Genomic DNA, 15309 nt, shown 5'->3' on the forward strand with positions numbered 1-15309 from the left:
ATGTGTGTCCCTGCCCGAATTTGTGTTGTACATATTTAGAATGGACTTCTCTAATACAGGAGGACAAAATCAACTATAGCCATTTGATCATTTGAGGATACTTTGGACAATTTTTAGGTGAAATATCCATATGTATTCTTCAAGAGGAATGTGGGCTTACAGTGGCTGAAAGTTTTGCATGGTATCTTAACATCCATGGTTCATTACATACTGTTTATAGCATAAAGTTTTAACTCGATAAAATGCCTTTGACAAAGTCTGCCCGGCCAAAGATATTTTAAAATGTCTTCTTTATGACTGTAAAGATGAATTAGATGGCTTCATAGGTGAGAACAATCATACATAAATTAAATATCCAAAATATGTCACTATGGAATTTCACGTATAAGAATTATTTTCATTTTTGTATGTTTGAGGGAGAGAGCAACAAAACAACGTTTTATCTTGACCCCTAAATTCAATTGTAGGATGTGATCAATATTAACCAGAGGTAATACGTCATCTTTTTAGTGTAATAATGTAAGGAAATTCCCCTTAAATGAGAATCTTTTCTATTTTCAGTTTCAGTTTTCTTCTATTTGACCTAATAATGTGCACAATGTTGAAAGTGGCATTTTCATCTGAGCTCCCACTTACACCAAATGATATCTAATACAAACTGCCACGTATAATCAATCACAGTTATGGTCTAAGGGTTTCAAAAGAGTATGGCTAGGAAGCGACATTAGTAAAAATGCAGAATAAAGACTACCCCACATTCTCTCCTCCATAAAAGCAGTTAGGCAACTGAAAACAAGTTCCAAAATAAGTTTTTACTATTCCAGAAAGTCTTTAGAAAATGCAGGGAGCATTTCTTCAAGAAAAGCAGCTGAGTCTTGGTAAGTAAGGCGAGCTTTGTGCCATTGAACTCGCTCTAGCACCAGCCTTGGCTCTCCAGCTCCCTGAGAGCCTTGAAAGGAACAATCGCCTTCATGCTGGGCCCTTGGAGAGAGCAGCGCTGAGGGGAGTTCTTCCAAAGCCCCTTTCCCGGGGAGCTGTCACGATTCACTGTCTGGTGGTTCTCTGTGTGTATCTGTCTGTATCTGTCGTGACTCAGAACTTGCCCAGTGTGGAAAAGCTGTTTCCCTGGGCACATTGGTTAAAAACAGCTGCAGGCAATGGTTTCTTTCATGGCTGCCTCAGGTGAGGGATAAGCACGGGGGCAAACATTATAATAAGCAAAAAGCCTCAAAAGGAAAGCTCAGTATTGATGAAGGACATTTAGAGAGCTCTGTGGTGTTTCTGAGAATCTAAAAGGCTCTACGCCCGTGTCAGATGACCCACATACACAGGGCTGTGTGCATGGTGATGACAGACCTGAGGCGGCCTAAGGTCTCACCTAAGCTTGCTATCGAAGCTGTGCTCCAGTAGGAAGTGAAGGCTGAGGTGGAAGTCTAAACTGCCCAGCTGGGAGTGGTAGGTAGTCCCCAACATGGAGACAGGGCCCCATGGCGAAAGCTGGGGCACTGAGTGGATCTAGGCACCAGAGTTTCTCTGAACTTCACCTCATGCACATTTTCTTCTTGCTAATTTTGCTTTGGTCTTTCACTGTGATCAATCATAGACATTTAATGACTCTAAGCTGGGTCCTGAGTGTCCTCCTAGAGATCACCAACCCTGGCACTGGGCTCAAGAGTCCACAGCACAGGCCCATAGTCCAGAAAAAGAGCAATCCATGGAAGTTATCTCTGGAGAGGCCAAGACATTGGACGTCGAAGACAGAGGCATTAAATGAGCTATTTTATCATATTCAAGAAATAGAAGTGGGTCAGCCACATGGCCGAGTGGTTAAGTTCGTGCATTCTACTGCAGTGACCTGACATTTCACTGGTTCAGATACTAGGTGTGGATGTGGCACTGCTCATCATGCCACGCTGAGGCGGCCTCCCACGTAGTAGAACTAGAAGGACCTACAACTAGAATATACAACTGTGTACTGGGGGCTTTGGGAGAAGAAGAAGAAAGTATATATAGATATATGAAATCATGTCTAAAGAACTAAACAAAGTGTGAGATAATTCTCAGCAGACAGAGAATATCAAGGAAGTGAGACAAATTATAAGGAGGAACCAAGTGCTATCCAAATTGCAAAGCACAATGACAAATTGCAGATCCAGCTGGTAGAAAAATGAGTAAGGATGCAGTTGAACTGAGCAGCCACATTAATAAACAAAGTGCTAAGTAACATTATCGAAAACTGCCTCTGAAACAATAGAGTACCCATTATGGAACATTTCCCCAGAGAGGGCTTTCAGGGCGATAAAACATATCTTGACTAATTTAAAAATAATATAAACCATCTAAAGTAGGACCTCATACTGCTGTGGGATTAAAGCAGAAATCAGCAACAGTAAGATAGATGGAAAATCCCACAATATCTGCAAATCAAACAACACCCTTCTGAATAACATGTGGAATAAAGAAGTCTCATAGACAATTGAAAATATTGTGAACTAAATGAAAGGAAAATGCAATTTGACGATATTTGTGGAATGTAGGAAAACCAGTGCTTAGAAGAGCTTTATAGCCTCGCTGGAATATTACAAGTTAAAGATCTCAATTCAGTAATCTAAACTTTCATTTACAGAAAAGAGTGCAATAGAATGTAATGCAACAGAAGTAGTAAAAGAAATTCACATAGCTAATTATGTACATTTGCATATAGAGTTGTAGCCTTAACAAAGAAGAGGAAATCAATGTAAAACAAACATGAGTAGTAATAAAAATCATCCCACAAATCAATGAAATCGAAAAACAGAACATTCTCAGAAAATCAGGGAAACCAAATTCTGGTTCTTTGAGAAGATCAATAAAATTAATAATGCAAGGGGGCAAAAAGGAGAAAATTCAAATTGCTTATATCATAATCAAAGAGGGAATGTCAGCACTGAACCCATGGACATTCGAAGGATAAAAGAGGAATACTGTGGACAATTCCAGGCCCATACACTGGATTATCCAAGGAAATGGTCCAATTCCTTGAAAGGGATAATTTTCCAAAATTCACACAAGAAAAATAGATCATCTGAAATAATCCCATATCTATCAGAGAAATTGAGTCAATACTCATAATCTTAAAAAAAAAATACCCATATGGTTTCAGTGACGAATTCTACTGAATTGTAACAAAGCAACACAAAGTCTCACTGTATGAGTTCACAAATGTCATTATGTAGACAGTCCCGAGACGGGTTAAGTCGATTTCCTCCTGTCCCATCCATCCTTCCTCCCCAGGTCCCTTGGTCTCCACTGATGCTACCTGACTTCCGGTTGCTAGGGAATTATTAGGTGAAGCACAGGGGATTTTTAGGGCAATGAAATTTTATGTAATAAGTTGTAATCTTCAAAAGCAAATTATGCATACTTCAAAACTCATAGCACTGTACAGCCCCAAGAATGACCCATAATGTAAACTGAGGACTTGAGATCATAATAATGAAACAAGATTTTTCCCTAATTTCCCAAATGTAGCCTGCTAGTGTAAGATGTTCATAATAAGAACTACGTGGTGGGGTTGGGGGAAGGGGCACCATGGGAACTACGGGTATTATCTGCTCCATTTTCATGTCACTCTAAACCTCTTCTTGATACAACAAACTATTAATTAAAAAACATAATCCAGCATCACTGTCTCAGGGAGAGATGTGATTTTGCTAATGCTCAACAATCAGATAAAGTCTAGACATCAGCTCGAAACGTTGTCTACTATGACGTGTTAACCAAACTTGAGACTTCAATGCATCTTTAATTCTGTGGTGGTAGGAGCACCGTTAGACTAGGCGAAATGAACTTTTCACATACAAAAAAAAGAAGACGGTTTAGCCTTTTTATAGTTTTATCTAACATAGGGGAAATTAAATAAGCTGCCATTATTAATCTTGAATCAACTGAATGATTGAATTTCCACAGTACCTTCCAGGGAGTCATTTGGATGCACCCTGCGGTATGGCAGGACCAAAATTCTGTTTTGCTGTGGCAGGACTTTCAATCCTCCTATATGAAAATACATCAAGATGGATTGTGGGAAATGCATTCACAATTGAGAGATTTATTCAGATCCTGCTGGCAGAAGACTAGAACAAAATTAGTAATAAATTCATCTCAGTTCAACATTTTCATCCCATTGTTTACTGGATTCCCACCGGAATCAAAGTTGGGCTTCAGAAAGTTTATGGATTCAGTGTGCACTTGAAACCCCCATCAGACAGATTGTGTGGGAAACACACTGATGTGGATGAGACTGTGCAGAAAGGCAGCGGAGCACAGGGGCTGAGAGCAGGGGTGCTGGTGCCTGAGGATCTGATGATCCAATGTCACTGAGAAGCCACATGAACCTGGGAGGGTCAAGCTGTCCCTTTGTTTTCAGTTCTCTGCAGGGGCATTCAAATTTTAATAGGTTGACCAATAGCACTTTCTGAGGCTAAAAATGATTTAATACTGGTAAAGCTTTAATAAAGAGGACTATTACTTCATAAGTGATCTGTAAGTGTTTAATAATTAAATATCTGGAAGAATCAGCTAGACACTTGTTGGGGGCTGAATTCAGAGAGGGGGCTTGGACGGCCCCAGGGCAGTGGAGGGTGGAAGCTGACTCTTATCTCTTACAGGGAGGACATGTTTTATAGCTCTTGCAGAATATCTGGTATCATCTCCTGTGATCCTCACATCAGTCCCGTGGGAGAGTAGGGCTGTATCCCACACATTGTACTTGAAGCTATTGACATGTAGAGAAGTTAAGTGATTCTCCAAGAGTCACAACACTCATGAGTGACAGATCTGGGACAGGAAGTGTTGTTTCCCTTGGGCAGAGACCCCTGAACAACTGAGACCTCTAGATCATGTCCTCAACCGGGAATCAAGAGCTCCCCTCACTCGCTTTCTCAAATTTTCCTACCCCAAGCTTTATAGGAGGACACAGTTGATGCCCTGGAGGAGATGCTGAGATAAGAATAGGTCCCAAATCATAACCTGTCTTTTTCCCTACTCTTCAATTCCTGACCCAAAATGTGACACAGTTGCCTCAAATGGAAGCCACCGGGAGGGACCTTGCTAAGTTCACATTAATGACTTTCCTTGCCCCCATCTTCACCCTCAAGTGCCTTGTGCTGAGTGTTTCTGATGATCAGGTAAGAACAGCGAGTGTCCAGTGGTTATCTTGTCTCCCAATGTGACTCAGATGCCAGGACATTCCAAATTGACTGTCACATGATGGCTTTGCGAGAATCAATTCCCCTTTGGGGCTGGCCCTGTGGTGCAATGTTCACACCCACCACTTCGGCAGCCCCAGGTTTTCAGATTCGGACACCAAGAGTGGGTTTACACTCTGCCTATCAAGCCATGCTGTGGCTGCATCCCATATACAACGTAGAGGAAGATTGACACGGATGTTAGCTCAGGGACCATCTTCTTCAAGCAAAAGAAGGGAGACTGGCAACAGATGTTAGTTCAGGGTAAATGTTCATCACACACACAAAGGAGAATCAATTCCCTTTTAACTGACAGGGCATGCTGTCGGATAACTGAGAGAAACTGAAAGGAGAAGCAGTTCCTGTGAACTAACTGAGGAAGTGTCCCTCTGGGCTGGGGCTTCGGGAGTTTAATGAATTAAATCTGCAGCCTCCCCAGTCTCCCTGACTATTAATCTGAGCAAATATCTGTTCTGCCTGGAGGAAGACCTGGCGGCCAATGGGCCGTGGCTGCACTAGCAGTGACTGTGTGCACCTTCCTGGCTCATTCCTTCCTCACCAAAGTTCAGTTTCAACTCCACAGACTCCACATGCATCTCTAGATGCTGCAGGGTCAGGGTCAGAATCCCATCCTCTCTTAGAGGGGCTCCTCCACAGGCACAGCCTGTGACCTCCACCCCATGTCGCTCCCAGAGGACCAACAAGGCCTCCTTCCTTCTGTCCCCAAATGTCCATTCCACTAACCAGACGGCAGGATCCATTCTCTCCACTCTCCCAGGCAACACTCAAACAGCCAGTGGTCCTTTCTGCATGAACACTGTGGAATTCCACCATGAAATCCCACTTTCTCTCCTTCCCAAACTGTCTGGATCCAGATTACTGATGTTTGGTTTCAGAATCGGCGTCAACATTCAGAAGAGTTTGGCCTGTACCCGTTTTTTAATCCGTATTGCTTGGGTGGTGTCAAGTCTCTCCTGACCTGATGAAAAATTCAGGATGTGTTCACTATCAATCCTCTGCAAATGTGTGTACAAGATTGGCGTTACTGTATTTTAAATATTGAAAAGCAATCAGAGGACGGCAGCCGAGTCTGATATTGCTTTGTGAAATAATTTATAAGTTGTTCATATTTTTTTGATTGCTCTTTATCAATGCATACTTGATACATTTTAAAGTTCACAGCTTGATGGCTTCTTGTAAATAGGAGCACACAAATTGCCAACATCCAGATTGATTCACAGAATGTCTGAAGTGATGAGTAAATGACAAGCAATAGGATATAGTTGAGTATACGAGGATGCCATTTTGTAAAACTAATTCAGCCTGAACTTGTTTTTCCAAAAGGGCCTGATGTGGCTGTTGAGCATGCATTTTATAGCTGCTTTAAGTATTTACTATATCTCAAAGAGAAGAACAATGCCCCTAAAGATAAGGATGACACATCCCCCACATTAGCATTTCCTTAAGCCTAAGTATCTCTCCCTAAACTAAGGATCGATTGCTGACCTGCTGTGCTCATCTTGTGACCACCCACCTTGAGACCACCAACCCGCTGTGTTCACCAAATTTCTGTGCCAGCAAAGCAGTCTCGTGACTATTGTAAAAGGACATTCTAATGATACATGCTCTTTGATGGTATATAACCACTTTGCAGGCCCCACTTCTTGGACTGCTCCATTCCATGGGAAAGGACTCTCCTGGGCTATCTGGTCCTCAGGGTTAGCTCATAATAAACTCACCCCAATTTTGATTTATAGATTGGTTATGGATTTTTTTCATTGACAGAAGTCTCCTGGCATCCTCTCTTTCCCTAAAGCCCAGTCAGTAGCCTCAACAAGTCCCCACTCTTCTGACCATGACCACCATATTTTAGATTTCTCTGTTTTTCAATGTGAAATATACAGAGCAAACTCTACGGTGTCTCATTGGATATTATTAATGAAAATTATGTGAATCTCACCTATGTTGCTTTGTGAAGCAAAAATTTGTTATTTTGCATTGTGGTGTCAGTATATGGCATTGTAAGTATGCAGCAGAGTGAGTTTGCTCCCTTTACGTTTTACATACACTATGGCATTTTTCCATGGTGGTTACTTGGAATGATGCTGCCATGAATGATTCCTTGTAGAACTCCAGGTGGACATACTCAGACCTGTCTCATTTACGTCACTTGGGTATATGTGGCAGGAGTGGGACTGCTAGATCATAGGTACGTGTAACTGTAATACACACTAGAGAACCCATTACCAAATTGGTGGACACAATGGACATTCCCACTGCGGCATGTGACAGTTCCAGTTCCTACATATCCTCATCAACTGTTGGTAATACTAACCCTGACAAGGTCCCCATTCTGCTGGGTGTAGGAATGAGATGTAGGTTAATATGCATTTTGCTAATTGCTAGAGATTTTGCGTGGTTTTTCATATTCTTGCAATGCTGATCTTGTGGAGTTTCTATGATTTATGATATACAAATTGGGAATATGCTAGATTATCTCTCTTAGCAACCCTGCAACCTTCTGTGAAGCCCAGCCTGCTCTCAGAGAGATCACAAATCCCACAAGCGAGGTGCACATCCCTGTTCTGATAAATCTCATATCCCTGCCTCAGAGTCTCTCAAGTAATTTAGGACAATGGCCCTGCTTTATGGGTGTCTCCATATTACTCAGGAGAGAATGACATCCCTATTCTCAGAAAACCCAATATGCTTCAGAGCACCCCAACCACTCTTCCATAACTAAGGAACTCAGGTCTCTACCAAAGCCACAGGATGTTATCATCCTAGGCCTATCGCAACCTCACAAGACTGCATTTCTTATCCCAAGGCTTTGCCCCACTGTTAGCAGAGACTCTTACAATAGTGACCTAGTCAAAAACAACACTGCTGCACAAAAAACACATAAAGGATGCCCTATGTAAAATTTGATCTCAATGTGACCACATTCATTCACTAATTATCGCCAGTCTTTGGGATTCAATTGACCTGTTCATTCCTTGATTGAACCCTTATTATATGCAAACATTTATTAAAGAACTGGATTTAATATTAGGCACATCATTAGTGTCTGTTTATTCACTTGCCATGTGTTATAAAATAATCAGTTATTGAAGAGTAGGAAATACTGGAATGTATACCTTTAAAAATTGCTCCTGTGAATTATTAGGTCATTTTCCTTACAGTCTTCCTTTCCTGTGCCATGTGTTTGCTTCATTGTGTGGGTGGCTGTGTATGTACAGACCGGACAACCATCAATGGATAAGGCATGACGGGGAGCCGCCCCTGCTGAGCACTGAGGCTCTTTAACCCATCTGTGCAAGGGAGAGGCAAGAGGGTGACATGGAGGCTACTAAGTGGTACTTCGAGATCTACTTTGTCATTGTTCCCAGAATGTGTATGTTATGAGATTTCCACATTTCTTGGGATCATAGTTAGAATGACATCAAATACCCCAAGAGAATCTCCCCCATTTTTAGTAGATCTGGGACACATGCTGAGGAGCGACTGAGAACTGACAGACTTTGTTCAGTTGTCCCAAGTGATGCTGTTAAATCGCAGGATCTGGGAACTGATCCAAAGCATTTGAACTTCCTATGCGCCTTCCTCACTGATGACTATGCCAAAACTGCGCTATTAGGCACTGATGGCTGCCCTGGGCTCTGTGACCACTGATGCTACCTTGTAAAGTGGACAGTGTTTAGGATTTCCGTGGACTCAAGTAATCCCAGGCATATTCACAGATGCTGGAAATCTCTTGCATGCAGACTAAGGTTCCCATGGCTGAGAGATAAGTGTGGGTCAGTGGTCCTGAGCTTCAGCGTTGGGACCCCATGTCTGAGGTCACATCTTAACTGTTCTACTTCAGAGCGCATCCACTTGGGCATATTCATCTCTGTACCTTTATTTCTCCACCCAGGGAGTGACGGTAGTAATCAAACCATGACATATGCCTATCATGCATATGAAAGGATTTAATGTATGTAAAGTGTGCAGTATAGATACTCAGGAAGGTTAATGATGGTGAAGTTAATGGCCCAGATCTCACAACTTAAAAACACTGCTGCATTCAAGCTCAGGATTCTCAATTCTCAGATTCTGACTTCTCATTCTTTCTATGAGACACATCTGCTTTGTCTAGAAGGAACCACTTTATCTTAACCCTAACCCAGTTTTAAGAACTCATAAGAAAGTGTCAGAAATGCTGTTGGTGACTGCCTCCTGGAGAGTCAGAGGACACTCCAGAAAAAGAGTGGGATCCACCTTCGGGATCCATGGGCCTCACTCAGGGTTGACAGCCATCTGGTCAAATAAGATGAACACCAGGTGACAAGAAAAGTGAGATTATCTATTAAAAAGCCATGTATTCTAAAACCTGTGAAGCAGTTGCCTCTTACATTATTTCCTCAAGAATGCAGGTGGTTCAAAATTAAGACAGGTTGCAATTCACTCTGGTGTTGCAAATGGGTAGAGTGATAACATATAACTGATAGCTCTGTAAAATGAGAATTTTTTTTTTTGTGAGGAAGACTGTCCCTGAGCCATCATCCATCGCCAATCTTCCTCTTTTTGCTTGGGGAAGATGGTCCCTGAGCTAAAATCCGTGCCAATCTGTCTGCACTTTGTATATGGGCCTCCACCACAGCATGGCCTGATGAGCGGTGCACCTGTCCATGCCTGGGATCTGAACCCACAAACTCCAGGCTGCCAAAGTGGAGCTTGCAAGCTTAACTACTACCCCACCAGGCCAGTCCCATAAAATGAGCATTTTTGGAAACCCTGAAGGTATAAAACTAAATGTGTTTGACTTCACAAACTGACCCCTAGACACGCATTCTAATAATACGATCTGGAAACCCAGTCGTATGAATGGAAGCATCACGCCCCACATACACTGAGTTCAATGACTGTTTCAGGATGAAAAGAGAGAGAAGCCGTGTTACAGATGATGCTCAGTTCCCTTCATTGGGTGAAAGGCCTCCCCACACATCTCCACAATTCCGCACTGCCATCAAACCTCTGAAATTAATACTTGAAAACAGTTTCTGACAAGGTAAAAATGTCATTAAATGTACATTCCATATTTCTTCAATGAACATCTATGTGGGAGGTGAGGGGTTCTGAATATAAGAGGAAACAATATCTTTTCTAAATGGAGAAAAAATTAAAAGCAATATGATTGATAGAAGAATGAAATGTATAATTTGAGGGAGAAAGCAAAACTATAAAACACATTTATAAGTCCCCATGACAAAAGGCAGAAGGGAAAAGTAAAATGATGAGATAATATTCTGAGAAATATTAACAGGCCCATTTGAAGGGACAGCATTCAACGGGCCAACTGAACCTACCTCTGTAGCAACCATGAAGATTCCCCATCTGAAGAACTTTTCAAACAAATTGAAGAACGTTTCTACTGCTCTGTGCTTTGATACACTCAGCACAAAGTGGCCGTCAGGACCAGGGACAAGATGCGAATCAGCACAGAACGGTTGACAGCGCATCCCAGCATCACAGAACTCTCAGTGAGAAGGCAGAGTCCATGCTGTGGGCCCCCCTGCTGCTCGCAGAGTCAATATTTCATTTCACAACTGAATCTCGGATCCACATGTCATTCTCTGTCTTTGAACACAAGACACATAAACAGAAATGACTTGCCCCCAAAACAGCCAATAGTGAGCGTTTCAGGTTGAAAAGGAACAGAGTGGATGTACTGAGAAACTGTGAGGATCCCTTATGGATTTAAAAGACCATCATTGTACATCCTACCATTTCTGTATCACCAAACATTTCTAGGACAAATCAAGTAAAATATGCCCTGAAGTAGATAAATAAAAAAATTATCAAAATTTTAGGTTTAAGAAAACATATTTGTCCTCATGAATTTAATTATCAAATTATGTAACTCCTCTCTTCATCTGTGGGTATTAACATATAATTAATGATTTTATAAATGTATAATTCAATTCTCAAAATATAGGCTTAAAATTGTGGGTTCTGGCTCTTAAGCGAACACCTCCCCGCACACATTCTTATGATCTGTTCATGGAAAGTAGCTCTAGGATGGGAAGTGACCGATCCAAAGACTTGGATCTTCCAATATTCTCACCCCAAATGATATGACGCACACATGAAGGGGAAGCTAAAGTGACATGACAACCGCACTGTAAGGACGTCTTCAAGGTGGCGAGTGCTGAAATGTGAAAACCAACGTGAGGATGATCAAAAGTCCACGCCCAGGAGCCCTCGTGCTCCTTCCCACCCCAGCAGGCTTTGTGACCAGCAAAGGAGATGGAGGAAAACTGTGGCAAAGAGAAGAGGGAAGCCAGCAAAGGCTCATTAAATTGCTCTTCAGTTAGTGCCAAAAAGACAAAGCCCCCGAGTCAGAAAATATAAAACCCCCCCTGAGGAAGATGAGAGCAGGGACAATAGGGAAGGTCCTTCACAGCCTCTGAGATTTAAAGCAGGGGAGACTGCAAGGGGCAGAGTGGTGACAGTGCACACGATGGAATGGGGAAATTAAGGCTCTTTCCCTCACCAAGAGCAATGGATAGACCTTCAAATGGTCAGAATCAGACATTTCAGAACTCTTGAAACTTACCAAATCTCAGAGCAACCAGGGGAATTTTTAACGGGGAAAAACAAGATGAATCTCAGAGAGGGAGTTTTGTGGTGTCTTAATGTGGCCCCATCTCCTGCTCCCCAGCTTAGTGTTAGCCTTGAGGAAAACAGACGGCATTTCTGGAACAGATAACTGCGACAGTAGGGAGCAGAAAGGACCTGATTCTCCAAATAATTGTGGTTGTGCATTTTGACCTGTAGAGTCTGGTGATGCCCTGAGGGACTGAGCACCAGATCCAGCTGGCCTGGAAGCTGGGGATCATGTGACAGAAGAAGCAGGAGTACCTGGAGGTACAGAGGCAAGAGAAGGAGAGGCAGATGCAGCTGGAGCGGCAGAAGCAGACCATCCAGATGTGGGCCCAGGTGCCTGCCTTCTCCCTGCCCTACACCCAGCTCCTGGTCATGCTCGTGGCTGGGGGCCTGCTGTACCAGCTCTCAGGCCCCATCAGCTTCCCAGCACCTTAAGCCCAGCAGGCTTGGGGTTCTGCTCCCTTGTCCACTCTGTGTACATGAACCAGCCAATCCTGGCCTCCAGTGCTCCGGGATCCAGCATGGTGAGCACCTACATGTAGCCAGCACGGGCCACTGGCATGCAAGCGGCCCCTTGGGCCCACCACAAGTCCAGCTTACTCACCCTACCAACCCACTCCTATGCAGGAATATCAGAATGTGATCTCCCAAGCCCCTCGGAGCTTCCCGGTCACCTCCCCTCCTCCACAGCCTGATGCCCTTGGTTACATGGGGACCCATTGGGTGCCCAAGGGCTACCAGCCTTAATACATGCAGACTCCCATGACCGCTCTCCCAAGCCAGGACAGCCCTCTGCCAACCCCTGAAGCAGCTCTACATCTCAGGGCAGCACCAGCAGATGGTGCCCTCTGCCGTCCTCCTCAGCAGCTGCACCCCATTGGTCCAGAAGCTGCCTCCACAGGGCCCTCTGGCCAGGGAGGCCAGCTCATCTGGTTCCAGCAACTCTGGGCTGGGAGCTCACCATCCAGAGTATCACTGAAGTTCTCCAAAACCACCACCTCCTTCTCTATGTAGCCGTGCCCTCTCCTCTTATTGCCACGTAGAGTCTCTGCTCCATACGAGGCGGGTGGCCCTGCACCCTGGCCCTCCTCCTCCTTTCTGTCCTTGCCTGCTTGGTCTTCATTCCCCCTGGTCCCATCCTTGTGCCTGTCTCCCTAAGTAGGTTTCTAACTTCTTTCCCCAGGGCTAGGCCTCCAACAGGAGGAAGGAGCTTCTCAGAGAGGAAACCCCTAGCCCAGTGGGTGGGTGGGGTCCCTCTACCTAGGGCAGCCGGCACCCTCCCATCCCCACCCATGACAGCATGGGCCCTGTGGTCTGTGACTAGTGTGGGGGCTCCCTAGAGCCCTCCAGCATGGCCTTGGTGCTGTCAGCAGGGATCTCCTGGCCCTCACAGGAAGGCGGGGGCGGGGGGGGGGGGTCTTGTCTCCAGCTTCTCTGCTTCTGAGCTGTCATCTCATCCAGAAACCCAAGTACACGGAAAGGGACAATGATAATCAAATGTCTTTCAACAAGTGAAACAAAATCACAAATGTTAAACGACTTGCCTTTCTTCTCCTTGTCCCGATCTCTCCCAGTGCTCAGGCAGCTCTCTGCAGGGGGTTTGCCTATGATACTTAAGAATAAATAAGTACTTAAGGGCAAGTACAATATTGCCAGCAGACAGAAGAAGTAACAGTGGGGCAAACAAAAGACTCCCCAAAGCCTTTGGAAGAAGACTGAGAAACAAAACTTTGTGGCAATTCAGGGAACATGGATTCAAGCAGAGTGGCTGAAGCTCAGCACGAATGGGGAGCTGAGTGGAGTTTTCCCTGCCTGAATGCCATCCCCTGCTCTGCATTCCACAGTGACCTTGAACTAAGAGCCAACCTTCACATTGAGAACCAGCAACCTTGCAGCCCAGGAGGGAGCAGAACCAGGCTCAGGACACCACACAGCCCCATCCCCAAATGATGATCACTGTCTTATCTGTCCAGTGGATCCATGGGAGACCCCACACGCTTGGATGTCCCTTTTGACCTCACTGGGAGCTTGTGCAGAGCAAAAAGCTTTTTCTCTGGGCACATTTGGCAAAGACAGCTACCAGCAGTTTTATTTCTTCACTGTTGCCTGAGGTAATGGGTAAGAGAGTAGACAGACTAACCAAGAAGCTGAAAAGGAAAGGAAATATTCATCGGGCTTTGAAACTCTTTGTCAAATCTCGGCATATTTAGAAGGCCATGTACAGATGCAGGGCCGAGTACTGACAGTGCTGTCAGATGCTTAGGAAAGACCTGAGAAGATCCTGAGATCTCTCCTCTGGCTGAACTTGGTGCTCTGCACAAGCAGAAAATGAAGGTTCTGGTGGAGTTTTCAACTGCCTGACTGAACATGTTCACTGCGTCCCTTGACAGATTGCAAGACCTGTTGATCCCAGGTTGTTCATGAAATTTATATCCAGTCAAAGAAGACTACTAACGGAGCTGAGCAGAGAATACAGTATCCACACATGACAAAGAATACAGAGTTTAGACAGTTTGTTCAGAAAAGTCACTAACTAGCAAACAATAGCACCAAGAAATCCTGGGGTGGGCAGTGATTCTGAATATGAGCACTGTCAATCAACTGGATCCAATTGGCATTTGTATGTCGACACAAATAACCCATAACCAATCTATAAGTCAAAATAAGCATGAGTTTATTGTGAGCCAGATCTGAGGACTAGCCCAGCCCAGGCCTTAATTCCCCAGGTACGAAGAGCACCAAGGAAGTGGGGTGCACAGAGTGGTCATGTACCATCTTGGAACAAAGAGCATACATCACATATGATAGGAGTGTCCCCTTTACAACAGTCACGAGATTGCCCAGCCAGCACAGCACAGCGATTCACACAGCAGGTTGTAGGTCTGCTGTCTCAATGGACACAGCAGGTAGCAGGTCTGTTGTCTCAAGCTGGGTGGTCACAGGGTGGGTGCAGCAATTGATTCCTAGCCTAGGGAGAGATGCTTATCCTTAAGGAAATGCCAATGTGGGGGAAGTTGCATCTTTATGTTAAAGCCATTTGTTCTTGTCTTTGGGACACAGTAAAATGCTTCAAGCCGATAGACAATGCATGCTCAATTGCCAGGTCAGCCCCTTTTGGAAAAACAAGGTGAGGCCAAAGTAGTTTTATACAAAATGGCTCCTCATACACTCCAAAATCTCCTACTGCTTGCCATTTGTTTATCATATAGAGTACTTCAGCAAGCAAGAGTAGAATACACATTCTTCTCAAATTCACATGGAATATTCATCAAGGTAGACCACTTTCTGGACCACAAAACACACCTCAACAAATATAAAAGAATAGAATACTTTCAGACAACTATCATACTGGAAATCAACTATAGACAGATAGCTGGAAAATGCCCAAATATTTAGAGATACAACAACATACTTCTCCATAACATATAAGCCAAAG

The sequence above is a fragment of the Equus quagga genome, chromosome 15 (assembly GCF_021613505.1).
Source record: "Equus quagga isolate Etosha38 chromosome 15, UCLA_HA_Equagga_1.0, whole genome shotgun sequence".
Lineage (NCBI taxonomy): Eukaryota > Metazoa > Chordata > Mammalia > Perissodactyla > Equidae > Equus > Equus quagga.